Raw genomic sequence first — 15,683 nt, 5'->3', positions numbered from 1 at the left:
CAGACATAGTGCACTAACAACTTCTACACCTCTTTTTCTTACATTATATGGCTCTTTGATACGTGTACAACCAATTCACACGTAACCATGCATCAGTAGTTCTTTATTTCCAACCAACACTGCAACTCTAGTGGCAAGTATGGGTATTTAAGTTCTACCTATAGTGGGCTCGGGTGAGTTTTCTCTTCCAGGTCTCAAGTAAGGGTTTCTCATTGAGGGGTTTAAATTGGGGATCTATTGTGCAAGGGGGCTCTCTAGCGCGGTCCCAGTTAAGACAAAGTATGCTAGATCTCCCAACATTCGCGAATAATTCACACCTTTCAAAAAAAAGTTGTTTATTTCTCGTTGTTATTTCATACGTAGTTTCGTAGTAATTAGTTGTTCTTATTCCTATTTGATTAGAGTTAGTGCGTTAGTGGTACTCTTTAATTTGCCGTTAATTTATTTTTATTGTGTAGCCCATAAAAGGGCTATGAAGATTTAGGAATGATATTATGAATTGAATCAAAATATTGTCTTTAATAGTCTCGCGTTTTATATTTCTTGTGAAATTAGCCATCTTAAATCAGCTTTCTATCACTCTATCTTGAGCACTCCTCAACAAATAGTCAAAAAAAAGTCTTTATGTATCCCATCACGAACGAATTTGGTTTTCCCACTCATAGTTAGGGCTGTTTAGAATTTGATTCAGATTTGAAAATTTTTAAATTCAACTTAATTGGATTCGAGTATAAAGAATTCGTTTTGACAATCAAGAATTCGAGTTCGATTCAAGTATATCGAATACGAATTAATAATTCTAAATTCGATTTGAAATTCAAATTAAAATTCTAAATATTTATCTATTATAGAGGATCCTATAAATTAATCTAAAAGTGTAAGTAAAGTGAGAAATATTGTGGTGATGACATGTGTCCTCAATCTAAATTAATTCAAAAGGGTAAACAAGTAATTTTCTTATCGATTTAATTAATTGATAACATTCCATAACCGCCACCCTTAATTATAGAAATACAAATTAAGAATTAATCTACGAATTTGTGTCATCGCGTTTAGAACTGTATAGTGTTATATATTTTTACATAGTGTTATATAGTGTTACATAGTGTTATATGGTGTTATATAGTTTTTTGGTGTTATATAGTGTTATATGATGGATGTATAGTGTTATATAGTGTTATATGGTGTTATATGGTGTTATATACTGTTATTTAGAGTTATATAGTGTTATAGTGTTATATTTGTCTAATAGCATGTCTATGATAGATGTATAATGTTATCTATTCTTATATAGTGTTACATAGTGTTATATGGTGTTACATAGTGTTATATGATAGATGTATAGTGTTATATATTTGTTGTAGCAGTTACATATTTCTGGATTTTTTAGAATGCCCGAATTTTAAAATAAGTTTAAAATTGAATCGCTAGAATTTAGGAGAAGTTACCTTATTTGAAACATATACAAAGACACTATTACCCCTACAATTTTCAAATGAGTCAAAAAATTAAAACACAGTTTATAATTTGGTCCCTACTGATCTCAACCATTAGATCAAAGATCTAATGGTTTAAAACACTTCTCACACTTTTGAATTAATGTACACTATCCCTACCCTCCTTATAATACACATATAGCTTTAATTTGTGCTGTAGTATAAATCAATCTATAAGTTTATTTTAGATCTTAAAATTGCCCATTACCAAATCCATTATCAAGCTCGTAACTTAAACCTAACCTAGCATTAAAACGAATTTATTCAAATTTATCCGAATTTGATTGGAATTCGAAATTTTAATGAATTCGAATTGGGATTTAATTTGAATACGAATTCGAATCGAATTGGCCAGTTTTAATCAAATTAGAATTCAAACAAAAAATATTATTTAAAAAATTAAATTTGAATAATTTAAAAATTCATTCGATGAACACCTCCATGGTATAACTACAAAAGTTTCACTTGGTTATCTTGTATATTGAGTCACTAGTCTAAGAACCCGCGAGTTTCGCGGATGGCTTAATACAAACACATAATATCTACCGGCATTGAGATGAACTTTGTAATGAGTCATTTTTAAATTAAAACGTATAAAAATGATACTGAACTAAAAAATTATAGATAAATGAGTACATGAAAATCACAAATCACTAAATAGTTCTTTATAAACTACATTTGTCGTTTTATTAGTAGGTTTGCCGTCGTTGCCTAAAAGAATAAAATGATTATAAGAAATCAAATATAAAAAGAAAACAATCCATAAAGAATACAATGCTCTATACAAATTTTGTTCCTCCTCAGTTCTGTAAAATCTTAAATGACATTTGTAAAAGATTAAAAAATAAGTTTGGCTCAGAATTAGGGCTGGCTCTAGTACTTGTTTATGGCCATCACACAATAGCCCGACTAAGAAATAATTGTCATAGCCACAAATGTTGCCACATTAGATTAAAAAACAACAGAGGTTACCACTAAGAAGAGAGAAAAAACCGCAAATGACAAAAGTCACCATCATCCAACCAACATAAACCGACGTCATTCAACGCGATACGAAATCAGTACCTTCAAGAACAACAACCATCATCAAACCACAACGTGGTCACAAAGATGCAACGACCTATGGTTTACATTTAAGAACGGCAACGGTCTTCACCACCGCCGCCAAAGAGGGCCAGAAGGCCTCCGACAACAGCAAGTAACCGACCAAACGGCCACGTGTAAGATGAGCCATTTGGCATGCTTCCAATATAAATAAATAGTTTAAGTACCCGTGTGTCACTCGGGTTACTTAAAGTAAATTATATAATATTTAACAGTGTATTAAACCATAACATATTACCGAATTCAAAATAAAAGTTTAATATAATAAGCGAATAATAGCAAAATGGGCCCCTTTTTCAAGTGAGTGGTAATATTGACCCATGTACAAATATGTACTCATCACCCCGGTTACTAAAAATGGTAGTGTTACCCGTTAATAAAATGGTAAATTTAATTTATCCATTTACTAAAAGTGGTAACGCTGACCCATTTACCGGTAAAAATGACATTGACCTGTTTAATAAAAATGGCATTTCTTACAATCATATCATCTCGAATTTTTCAGTTTATAACGTGTGGCATATAATGCAAGATTTATAACTTGATTTACTTATATCATATGGTACAAATGTTGTTGTATGGCAGATGCAATAAGTATATTTTGCAAATAATCCCTTGTACCTTGCAGCAAACATTGTGACGCAACTGTTTCGTCTTATTTGTCACTAATGCAGTGGTAAAAAAAGTGAAGATAGGATTAACTCAAATTAACAATTTATTTAATTCTTATGAAGTATGATTTTTTGAACATCCATGATCTATTAAATATAGAACCAAACACTAGTAAGGAGTTGAGCTAAAGTTACAATTTACAATAGACTACATATATATTAAAATCAATTTGCATCTTTCAACTCAAAGGAACAAACCTAGATCTATTCATGATCCAAAAGAAAGCATCCCCTTAATAAACTCAACCATTTTAGGGGCAGCAATATTGTTATTGTTGTTGTGTTAAATAATTTTTTCGTTTCTATATTCCCACAATATCCAAAACGTTGCAAACACCACAACTCCAACTACATTCTTCCAAGTCTTCAACCTGATTTGGGATTTAACAAACCCCAGCAAAAAGACACTTCGATTGGTCACTATTATGCCTTGAACTCCTATTCTATTGGTAGGGTCTTAAAATAAATTACACCCAACAAAGCACTAAATCTCACATTAGTATGAAAATATCAAATAAACATACCACGAACTCAATTAGTTATTGGAATTATTAAAGTTTATAGTTACCTGGTTTATATAGCATGTTACGTTATACAACAAATTATAATTAAAGTATAAAACCTGTGTGGTTGTTCGTATGTTGAGTGGATCAATCGAATCAAGATCTAGCTCGAACTCTTCAAACTCCTGACGTTATTGTATCTCAAACTCTCGACTTCCTCAAAGGGCCAATGAAGTAAAACGGTCCTAGCCTTTCTATCCGTTTCATTAACGGGTCGGGCCAATGAAGTAAAACGGTCCTGGTCTTTCTATCTGTTTCTTCAACGGGTCGACTTCCTCAAAGGGCCAATGAAGTAAAACGGTCTTGCACATATTTATGTGATATTTGAATTATCAGTCACGTATTAGTTTTTTAGCATAAACAATATATATTTTTATTATATACACAAATAAACATATGTAAATCTATACATAAATGACTATAAACAATATGGTGACAGTCATCATGCACCATTTTAAGTCATTAATCATTTTTAATAGAAAAAACAAAAGTCTGAGACATGATTAAAGACTTACCAGGAGAGGGATATTGGGAACCATATGGTCATGATTTTTATTGTAATCATACTTCATCATGGACTGTATGTTATTGAATCCTAACTTCTGTGGTATGACGCGCATGTTCCCAATTTGGGGGATACTCGGAACCATATGGTTGGGAAGGATAAGCTAAATTAGGTGGATAGGGCTGACCATAAGGAGCAGCCAGAAGAGGGTATGGAGCTGGTGGATAACCACCTGATTTAGACAGGTATGAAGGGTAGAAAGTCAGTGCAGGGCAGCCTCCAACTGGCGGGTATGGGGCGGCATAGACCGGTGGTGGATATGACACTAATGGATACAAATTCAACCTTAACATAGTATTAAATTTTTCAACAAATTGTTCTTCATCGGTGCCCTCTTCACCTACATCGTAATCGACTTCACCACTGATTGTACCTCATCCCAAATTAATAACCCTCGCCAAATCCGCACTCTCCATCTTCGCCCTAGGCAACATATACCCCTTCTTCTCACTAACCTTATCAATCGCCCAATTTGGTCCAAATCACAAACCACTTAAAAGTTAGGAAATAAAACTAATGAAATCTTAAAAGTTACATATAGACACAAACTTGATGGTTTCGATGAAAATATAGACCATACTACTTAAAAGTTCCATATAGACACAAACCTGATGGTTTCAAAAGATGTTCGATGATAATCCTTAGATTTGATTTCTCCTTAAAAGCCCATATACCTGGTGTAAACTCAAACAAAACAAAAACTCAAAAGTAAATCCTAAAACTCCGACAACAAATCTATCTGTACAACCAATAATTGTAATTAACCTTGATAGTACACTAAAACGATCTTCTAACTTATATCACATTTAGTTATACATCTAAACTTGTTTCTAAAAATTTTAATCACAGCAGCCCCAAACTTCATTAAAAGTCATGTTTTAGTTTAATAATCATCACAACCTTATAAAATCAATTTTGTAAAAACATTTATCAGAAGAGTATGTGAACAGCCTCAAAACCCATTAAAGTACCATAATGGGGGCGTATAAAACTCACCTTTGATATTCCCTAAGACTACTTTTCGAACTCACGGTTTGTACACATGATTCAGCCCCGAACCACTTAAGCATTCCGCCTTGTTTATGATATCTATTTGCAGCCATGAACCACTCAAGCATGTCGCCTTAACTTAATATATGTTTTTGCAGCCATGGATCAAACCAACGTGACTTAAGCATTCAAACAACCACATAACCACTTTACCGTACGCAATAACATGCTGAATCAGGAAGAGAAGCTATACATATACCTCATCGTTACTACTAACCTTCCTCATGTCCTTTAACTCAACAATGAATCTCCCCTATAAACAAATAATGTACAGATGACTAATTAAAACAAAAAAAATGACAATTAATGTATAACTACTCAAAAAGTATTCTTACCTTTCTCTTCTTATACGTTGAAGATGCCGGCCTCTTATTCTTCTTACTAATCCATCAACAATAACACAAAATAGCAAACCACGTACCTTTAGTTATGTAACATCAATAAAAAAAGTAAATGCATTTGAAAGAATGAAAAAAAAAACGAAATAAGTACCTTCTATTGCCGTTGAACTATATTGAAGAGAAGCACATCCTCTTCTTCTTGTTCACTGGAGATATACACATCCACTTCTCGTTGTTGCGACTATCCTAATAATTATGATGCCTAAATCCACAAATCACAAATAAAACCCTAAATTTTAACTAAATTAATATCCAAAAACACATCGATCCAAAACACAATTCAACAGTTTTGATTTAAAAATGACATTATGAAACATAAAAGCACTAATCTCAAACAAACATCGCAGATCAACAAATAAAATCAAAAGAATATCTAGATCTAACATTACTCATATGAGATTATTCAAAAACATTTGAGTGTTTGGATGTGCTTATACTGCTCAAACCTATGATAATTACACAATCACCTGTTTTGAGTGTTTGGATGTGCTTATACAGGCAAGTTCCTGAACCCTAACAGCCGCCGGCCGAATTAAGAAGAACATCTGCCGCTGCTGCTAATAAATCAGAACCCTAGCCGCCATCATCTGGGTTCTTGGCCAACACCAATCCAGCCATTATCGACCTTTACCTAAATCCGTCTAAAGAAACCACAAAATATATCATTATACTGCAATACATATAATTAGCTAAATAGCAATTATGCGATATAAAAGGCTTACCAGAAACTTGCGAAAGTTGATTGCAACCCTAGGCACCATCATCAGGGTTCTCGGCCAACAGCAATCCAGCCATCATTAACTTTTACCTAAATCAGTCTACAGAATCCACAAAATCTATTAACTATCTGAAGCGGTATGAGATGAATCGTCGATGGAGATGAATCGCAGATAGAGATGGATCGCAGATGGAGTATATATGAAAGGAAAAGCTTTTGATAGGCACCGAATCGGATTGTAAGATGATATCGCCACATTAGATGAGTTTTAGGGTTTGTGGATGGGAACAATGGATGAAGAAAAGGAGGAAAGAAAATCATCTGGTGAAACGAAAAAAATTGAGCGCCAAAATATTTTCATTGCTGATCAACACAATGTAAAGCTTCATTTGAGCAATAACATGTGATGAAAACAAAAGATATAGCATATACCTTGTAAGAAGATCTGAAATAGAGGCACAACATGCAAGTTTCACAAAGTTAGACCCTGTAGAAGCCTGATTTACATGCAAGATTAAAATTTGTGTTAGATCCAAAACTGGTAATCTTCGAAATTCCAAAATAGTTGGTGAAGTTTACTAATCTCCCACCCTTGGCATTACATGCACTATACACACGAATGTTAAGCAAACTATAAAAGGGAAACAAAATCTAAATACCTGAAGATGTTTAATCAACTCCTGAAACCAAACAGAGTAAAATCTAAATACCTGAAGATGTTTAATCAACTCCTGAAACCAAACAGAGTGAGATGCAAGAAACCCCTCGGAACTGCATACTTCAACAGTCACCCCTAATAAAGATATTCCAGCCTAAGCTTTAGCTGGCTACATCACACATAACCGAAGTAAATTTAAACTCATGGTTCTGAAATGGACTATAAAGTACATCAAAACGATCACACTATTATCTTCCCTTTTTAAATTAAAATAGAGATCCGGTAACTTAAATTATAGCCAGTGTTGTAAATGTTGAGATTAATCGGCAATAAGTAGTTTACTGATTAAACCTGTTAAAACCCTAGTATGAAATTCACAAACAAACATAAATGTGTTCATTAAACCTGTTAAAACCCTAAAATCATTAAATCCCCAATCGAAAAAACCCAATTGTAACATCGAAATTGTAATGCGCGTAATCCAAACGTACCTGAATAGAAAGCCTATTAAAAAAAAATGTCTGAAAACCCTAAATTCGAAATAGACGTGACGAAGTGTGAACGAAAGGGATAAAAAACCTGGAGCAGATTTTTAGAAGTAGAAGGAGTGATTCATGGCAGAAACCTAGCCACCGGGAGACAAATCTGATCATTTAAAAACCACCAATAACTACAACCATTGCCTTAGAACCACCACCACCGCTGACAACTAAGGAAATCCTATCACCACCGCTGGTTTGTGTTCAACCACCACTTCCGCCACCATCGGCTCAAGATTTGTGATTTGAAAAAACAAATTTAGAGTGAAAAGGATTGGTGATGATTGCATAACAACAGAGGTTTCAATTTGAAAATAAATTGAGAATGGAAAGAATTTCATAATTTTGGAAATCTTGATTTGATAACACAATGTAAAGCTTCATTTGAGCAATAACATGTGATGAAAACAAAAGATATAGCATATACCTTGTAAGAAGATCTGAAATAGAGGCACAACATGCAAGTTTCACAAAGTTAGACCCTGTAGAAGCCTGATTTACATGCAAGATTAAAATTTGTGTTAGATCCAAAACTGGTAATCTTCGAAATTCCAAAATAGTTGGTGAAGTTTACTAATCTCCCACCCTTGGCATTACATGCACTATACACACGAATGTTAAGCAAACTATAAAAGCGAAACAAAATCTAAATATCTGAAGATGTTTAATCAACTCCTGAAACCAAACAGAGTAAAATCTAAATACCTGAAGATGTTTAATCAACTCCTGAAACCAAACAGAGTAAGATGCAAGAAACCCCTCGGAACTGCATACTTCAACAGTCACCCCTAATAAAGATATTCCAGCCTAAGCTTTAGCTGGCTACATCACACATAACCGAAGTAAATTTAAACTCATGGTTCTGAAATGGACTATAAAGTACATCAAAACGATCACACTATTATCTTCCCTTTTTAAATTAAAATAGAGATCCGGTAACTTAAATTATAGCCAGTGTTGTAAATGTTGAGATTAATCGGCAATAAGTAGTTTACTGATTAAACCTGTTAAAACCCTAGTATGAAATTCACAAACAAACATAAATGTGTTCATTAAACCTGTTAAAACCCTAAAATCATTAAATCCCCAATCGAAAAAACCCAATTGTAACATCGAAATTGTAATGCACGTAATCCAAACGTACCTGAATAGAAAGCCTATTCAAAAAAAAATGTCTGAAAACCCTAAATTCGAAATAGACGTGACGAAGTGTGAACGAAAGGGATAAAAAACCTGGAGCAGATTTTTAGAAGTAGAAGGAGTGATTCATGGCAGAAACCTAGCCACCGGGAGACAAATCTGATCATTTAAAAACCACCAATAACTACAACCATTGCCTTAGAACCACCACCACCGCTGACAACTAAGGAAATCCTATCACCACCGCTGGTTTGTGTTCAACCACCACTTCCGCCACCATCGGCTCAAGATTTGTGATTTGAAAAAACAAATTTAGAGTGAAAAGGATTGGTGATGATTGCATAACAACAGAGGTTTCAATTTGAAAATAAATTGAGAATGGAAAGAATTTCATAATTTTGGAAATATTGATTTGATTGAAGTGGAAGAGCGGATGTTTTGTGAATGTAAAGAAGAGAAAATGGGTTTTCAATTGCCGCTCAAAGGAAGAATCAGAGAAACAATAAGATGCCATGTGGCAATAACATGTTTAAGCAAATGCCAAATGGCTTCAGATGGTTTTGTTTTATTATAAGGTATAGATTACGAAATACAAGTAGATTACCGAACATGTGGTTTGCTTTTGGGTTCGGTTATTACCATTTCATTTTGTCGACTGATTCGGGTAATTGTTCGGTTTTCTGTTACCAAAATATCTTGAAATATTGTAAAGATTTATGTTGTGGTTTTGGTTCAGTTCCTCTTGGGCTTTGATGCTCAAGCTTTGATTAAGCCCACTTGTTGTGTCCATTGGGCCGGTTTCTGCTTATTAATAAATCGCTTGACTTCTCAAGAAAATACAAAAACTTTTCATACTATAAATAATATTGTTTAAAATTTTATTTTTTATGAATTAGTTACAAATTAAATATTTATTAGCAGTGGAACCTCCATAAGCAGAACCAAGCGGGTTGGTCAAGGATAAGGCACCTTTGATGAGTTTTTTTTATAGAAATTTATAATAAAAAAAAAACATATTAAGTAAAAGATGTGGTAGGATGATTAATACTTTACTTAATTTTTTATTAACTTTTTAATAGCTTAATTTTTGTTACCAATGAGATTTGAACTCTCACCACATGAAAAGAAAAAACTTATCTAACACCTTAATACCGCTAAGCCAAAAAAGGCCCTTTGATATTATTACTTTTGATCATGTGTTTTTACCTTTTCTAATTTTAATTGATTTATTATTACTAATATAATTAACTTTAAACTCGTTTTTTCTTATTACTTTTATTATATGAAATCGAATTACGCAACCTAAAATTAAATAATTAAAATACATAGCGCCTCAGTTAATAGATCTTGTTGCGAGACGTCTTCTGATTAAATGAAGCGCCGATCTAGGATAAATTCGTTAGAATATGAAAACCCCATAGTTTACGCTTCCCTATCCCTCGAATAATGGCACCAGGCATCTTATCTAGTCGTCGATTTTCTGTTTGTTGATCTTTAGTTGCTTTAAGAATCTATGGGGTGTAACTAAAGATGGGCATATCGGGGTTTTTTTTACCCGAAACCGGTTCAATTTTAGATTTATATAAACACGAACCACGTGGACAGCTTTATTTCGTGAGGCATGAATGGCGTACAAAAATTGTTGACGGTTTGGTAAAGAAACAGAAGGTGTGCTTGTAAAAATCTATGTACTTCACGAACATGAATAATAAATAGATTCATTTAATAAATGTTGTGTGGCCACACGAAACACATAATTCAAAGTGTTTGAAGTTTTTGGAACACGTACTATTTTGTCAAACGAGTCGCTTCTCCCAACTACTTTGACTCCAAGGTTGTGTTGATTTTGGAGATTTTAGAATAATTATATAGTATAATATACGTAAAATTTAGACTTAATTATATAGATCATTTAGTGGTTTAGGGTGAGCGGGGCACTCCCCTAAGAGGGGAGTCCCCTTTCTTACGCACACCCAATCAGGTTATGCCACGTCAACTCCCCTCTTAAACTCCTCTCACACCCCAATTTGATGGCCGCACTCCCCTCTTAAGTGACTTGTTTTTTTATTAAAAAAATATATATATATATCATTGGTTGATTGAATGGGGGGCCCACATTCTCTCTCCTCCCCTCTTCGGTGTCGGCTCCCCGATTTTGGTCCCCGATTGAATGGCGGCACCGCCCTTCTTCGGCGCATTTGGTCCCCGCATGGGGTCACTGAGGGTGCCCCCTCACCCTTGTATAGAGTATATAACAATATCAACAAGAAAGTGTAGAAAATTTTGGAGAAGATCAAAGCAACTTTGTTTGTTTGGATAGAAAAACAAAGGGAAACTTCACAATCTTTATCAGAAATAATAGTGTGTTTTCAGTATTCTTTGTGACTTGTTACCCCTAGCATCTTTCTAATGTGTTATTTTAAATATGACTTTGTCATTTAAAAAAAAAAAACATCTATGACATGATTTAACATGTCATAAAAACTATTCATGTAATTAACTCTAAATTTTATTTTTACTTTTTATAACAATTCAAGAGAGACTTGTTAATGTATATAGTAAGAAAAAAAAACCTAACATTGTATAAACACGTAATTTATAGTCATTAAAATGGATATGACACCCACTACATAATCTTTAGGGATGGCAATCAAACCCGAACCCGTTGGGTAAACCCGAAACCCGACACATTTGGGACGGGTTTGAGGTCGGTTAATCGGGTTTGGGACGGGTTTGGGAATAGTTTATATTTTTTTTCGCGGGTTTGGGACGGGTTTGGGATTTAGTGATATACCCGTTTACCCGACCCAATTACCCGATAAAGTGTACCCGTTTACCCGATTATATACCCGATATAATTTCTTTTATATTATTAAATATGTATATACACGATACATCCGTCTTTTACACATATAGGTATTCTATTCCATATACATTGTAGTTATTTGATATATATTTTTATAATGAGAATACAAAATGTAACCGGTTAGTAGTTACCCGATAAATACCCAATGGGTTTTGAGATGAGTACACCCAACAAGTAATCTTTTTAAATTAACGGGTTTACCCGAAACCCCCTGGTATACCCGATACCCGATGGGTATTTACCCGCTAGAAACCCGACGGATTTTGGAACGGGTTTGGGACAAGCTTATCTAACCGGGTTTGGGTTTGGGATTACCTAAACCCGTCCCAAACCCGACCCATTGCCATCCCTAAGAATCTTCCATTTAAAAAAATAACGAAAATAGCCATTGACTGATCAAATTTTCAAAAATAGCCAGTTGAAACTCCACCACGAGCCTTCTCACGGAAATCAATGTTGTTGAAGCGTCTTTAAAATTCCTTTAGTGAACACCAACCAATATGCAACACGTGCAAACAAAAAGCCTTTAGCGGCTCTAAGCCTTTTAAGAAACCTTTATCAGGTTGCGCAACTTCAACATGAAGCTGAACCAAAGCAAATGCTCATTCGGAATAGAGGAAGGAAAATTTTTATGAGTCACAATCAAAAAAGAAGGTTTTCAGGTACACCCCGGAAAGGTTTTAGCAATCACCCAGATGCCATCACCAACGTCTTCAAAAAGAAGCCCATGTGTTGAAGGGGAGACTCGTAGCCATCAACAGATTTTTAGCCAATCACGCAGACATATCGATCCCTTTCATTAAAACACTAAAAAAATATCTTAAGAAAGAGCAATTTCGGTGGACAAACGAAGCTGAGTTAGCATTTCTGCAGATGAAGACATACCTGGCAAGGCTACCCATGCTTACTGCGCCTGTCAAAGGAGAGCCACTCATCATGTACCTTGAAGCTTCAGACATGGCAATTGGGGCGGTGTTATTGGTAGAACGCAACAAAGTATAGACCCTTGTTTATTATAGATGTAGGGTGTTGACAGACCCGGAGACAAGATATTCAGTGACGGAAAAATTAGTCTTAGCACTTGTCCACGCCTCAGGCGTATACGCAGATACTTTCAGGCTCACACAATCAATGTGTACACAAACTGCCCCATTTACCAGGTTTTGCGCAAACCAGAGCTGTCAAGAAGATTAGCCAAGTGGGCGATCGAATTGGGCGCACATACCCAAATGGTGGTACTGTTTTGCAAGCACTACTATATATCTGAAGACGTTGTGCCACTTAGAGAAATTTTATCGGTAGAACCTATCTTAGTCGTCCCACGCTTAAATTTGATTCTTCAGTTCCAGATTTTAGTCCCTTGACTAAAAGTCTTGTAACAACACACCCCCATTTTGATCTTCTAAAACGTAACTTGATTTTTTTAATCATTAACCAATTCGACCCTTGATAAGTTATTTATCTTATTTGGTCTTAAATTCATCAAACATATAAATGCTTGTACAAATTTTAAACGTTGAATCCATTTTGCACCTTGGTTGCTTTTTTGTTTTTTTCCTATTCACATTTTGAATGTGACTTTCTGAAACGTCTGAATCTTGTATGCATTTGAAAATTTAAGTTTAGTTTAAACGGATTCGGGTTAGTTTCGAACTTAACTTGTGAGTCGCGACCACGTGTAGCTAAACAGACCAGTACGTCTTAGCTTAGTTGATTCACAGTTTGAATTGTTTAAATGCGTTTATATGCCCATTATTCAAATGTGTTTTCACAATCTGATATTTAAATGAGTTTTATGTTATCATTTAAACTTGTTTAGTATTTATGGCTACGAGTTGGCTACAAAGTCCAAATTTTCTAAAAATTTTAAGAAGTCACAAAACACTAAAATGTCAACTATAAAACACATGTAAAACCCACAAATAACAAAATGAAGATTACTAAAACATCATATATGTGGGTTGTATTTTGTGTTTTGGATGATAAGGGTTTGATTATCGAATAACAAACATTATTTTGTTTAACTTTTATGTTAATTAGCATGTTATGTTTTATATTCATAGTTTTACGCTTGTTTATTTGAAGCTTTTATAGACTATTATGGTTTGAATATATTATTTTAGTAGTCTTCACTATGTTATTTGTGGAATTATTTATGGCTGAAATTATAGTGTTTTATGACTTTTTACATTATTTAATAAATTTAGACTTTGTAGACGAACCCGACCCTAATATTTATACCCAAACTTAAAAGTAAAGAATGAGCAACAAATTTTATAATTTACATATAATTGTTTTATACACTGTACACATTTACATTTTTGCTATAATACACATTCACATTTTTGCTATAAGTTTATAATTTTAAAGTTATAATATGTAATTCCGTATAATCAAACATGTTTCGGGTAAAACAGTTTGTATCATTTCAAAGTAACTATGTGTATCACGTTCGAGTTTATAACTTTGATATTTTTTTTGGATTTGTCTAAAAATTTTCAAACTCTAGCCGACAAATAAATACAACTGTTGAATACTTCATGTGACTTTGTTGAGATGGTGTTTGTGCAGGATCTAATCTTAATAAGCTGTTTGGAAGGATTGAGTAGGTAAGAAGGGATGAGCGTGGTACCAGTACTGAAAATTGTTAAAACTGAGTATCAATACTGGTACCGAAAAATGTTCGGTACGGTACGGTACCGGTACAAGACTGGTACGATACCGATACATGATGGTTAAAATCGGTATTTTACTAATACCGGTACCGAAAATCCCAAAAAGTCACCAGTGAAACCGAAAAAATTCGATACGAGAAATTCGGTACCAGTACGGTACTGGTTCAGTACTCGTTATCAAATGCTCATCCCTATGTAGCAAGAAGATCTCAACGGCATTTTTTTCCAGTTTAAAAGACATGCTAAATGCTAATTACCACCGTCCTTTTCAAGTTAGAAGAAATGCTAAATACCAATGGGGTGGTGATCCATTGGCAAAGGCAAAGCCTTTAAAATACCTAGGTTGGAAAGGGGAAAATCATGGATTCAAGTCCCATACAACAGGGGATTAAAGAAATTAGCCGTTAAAAAAAAAAATGCTAAATGCTAATTACCACCGTCCAAAATAATATTAGTCGTCAATTTAAGTCAACTCGGTTTGACCCCATTGCATTTTTGCACACTATTTTTAATGTTTGTAGGACAAACACCGTCACACTTTCCTTGGTTGTCACGAGATTTTAAACTGTCTACCATAGATATATATTTTTAAGTATTTTCTTTATGATAGACCATCGTTGACGCCTTATTTGTCATTTTTATACACTTCAGAGGAGGGTTTTTTTTTTTTTTTCGATTTTGTTATACTGATATCCGATTTTCATCATAATAAACCATAAAGACACGTTTAGTATAAAATTAATTTTTAAATAATAACTAGTGTTGTCACATAAACGTCATATAAATAGGGAAATCACTCCCTCACCATACATTACACGTTGTTAGTGGTTATTTTTTGATAAATATTATGGTTGTTATTATTTAAAACCCAGGTTAAGGTTAAGTTTGTGGTTGTTGGATACTGGAAACTTAAGATCTAATTATGGGTGATAAACTTGTGATGAATCGAATCGAAAAATTATTCGGGTTTGACTTGGTTTTGTTTGGATTGAATGGGTTCTTTGGGTTCATAGTTTCTTTGTATATTTGTAGAGAACTAGAGATGAGAATGATTTTTGTGTAAAGAAATTAAGGTTTGTTAATTTTATATGTAGTTTTTAAAAAATTATAGTTATTTTATGACAAGTCGTACTTTATTTAGTTCTAGCCATTTCACAGCAATGCAAATGTAACTTTTCGCTGTTTCGCAACAAGAGACTCACCGCTAATGAACCACTCAAGCAAGCGTGAGCCAATG

At 34.0% G+C, this 15,683-nt stretch overlaps 1 long non-coding RNA gene across 1 annotated transcript; it reads right to left on the bottom strand.

Moving 5' to 3' along the window:
* Positions 1-3,810: 3,810 nt before the first annotated feature.
* Positions 3,811-6,892, bottom strand: LOC118481261. Its single transcript, XR_004865122.1, has 5 exons — positions 6,573-6,892; positions 6,318-6,491; positions 5,942-6,052; positions 5,785-5,830; positions 3,811-5,702 (listed from the first exon to the last, which is right to left on the bottom strand). It is a non-coding gene; the product is annotated as an uncharacterized LOC118481261 (long non-coding RNA).
* Positions 6,893-15,683: the final 8,791 nt, after the last annotated feature.

This window comes from Helianthus annuus, chromosome 8, assembly GCF_002127325.2.
Source record: "Helianthus annuus cultivar XRQ/B chromosome 8, HanXRQr2.0-SUNRISE, whole genome shotgun sequence".
Lineage (NCBI taxonomy): Eukaryota > Viridiplantae > Streptophyta > Magnoliopsida > Asterales > Asteraceae > Helianthus > Helianthus annuus.
The sequence above is the reverse complement of the archived record's forward strand: the minus strand, read 5'-3'. Positions and strand labels throughout refer to the sequence as shown.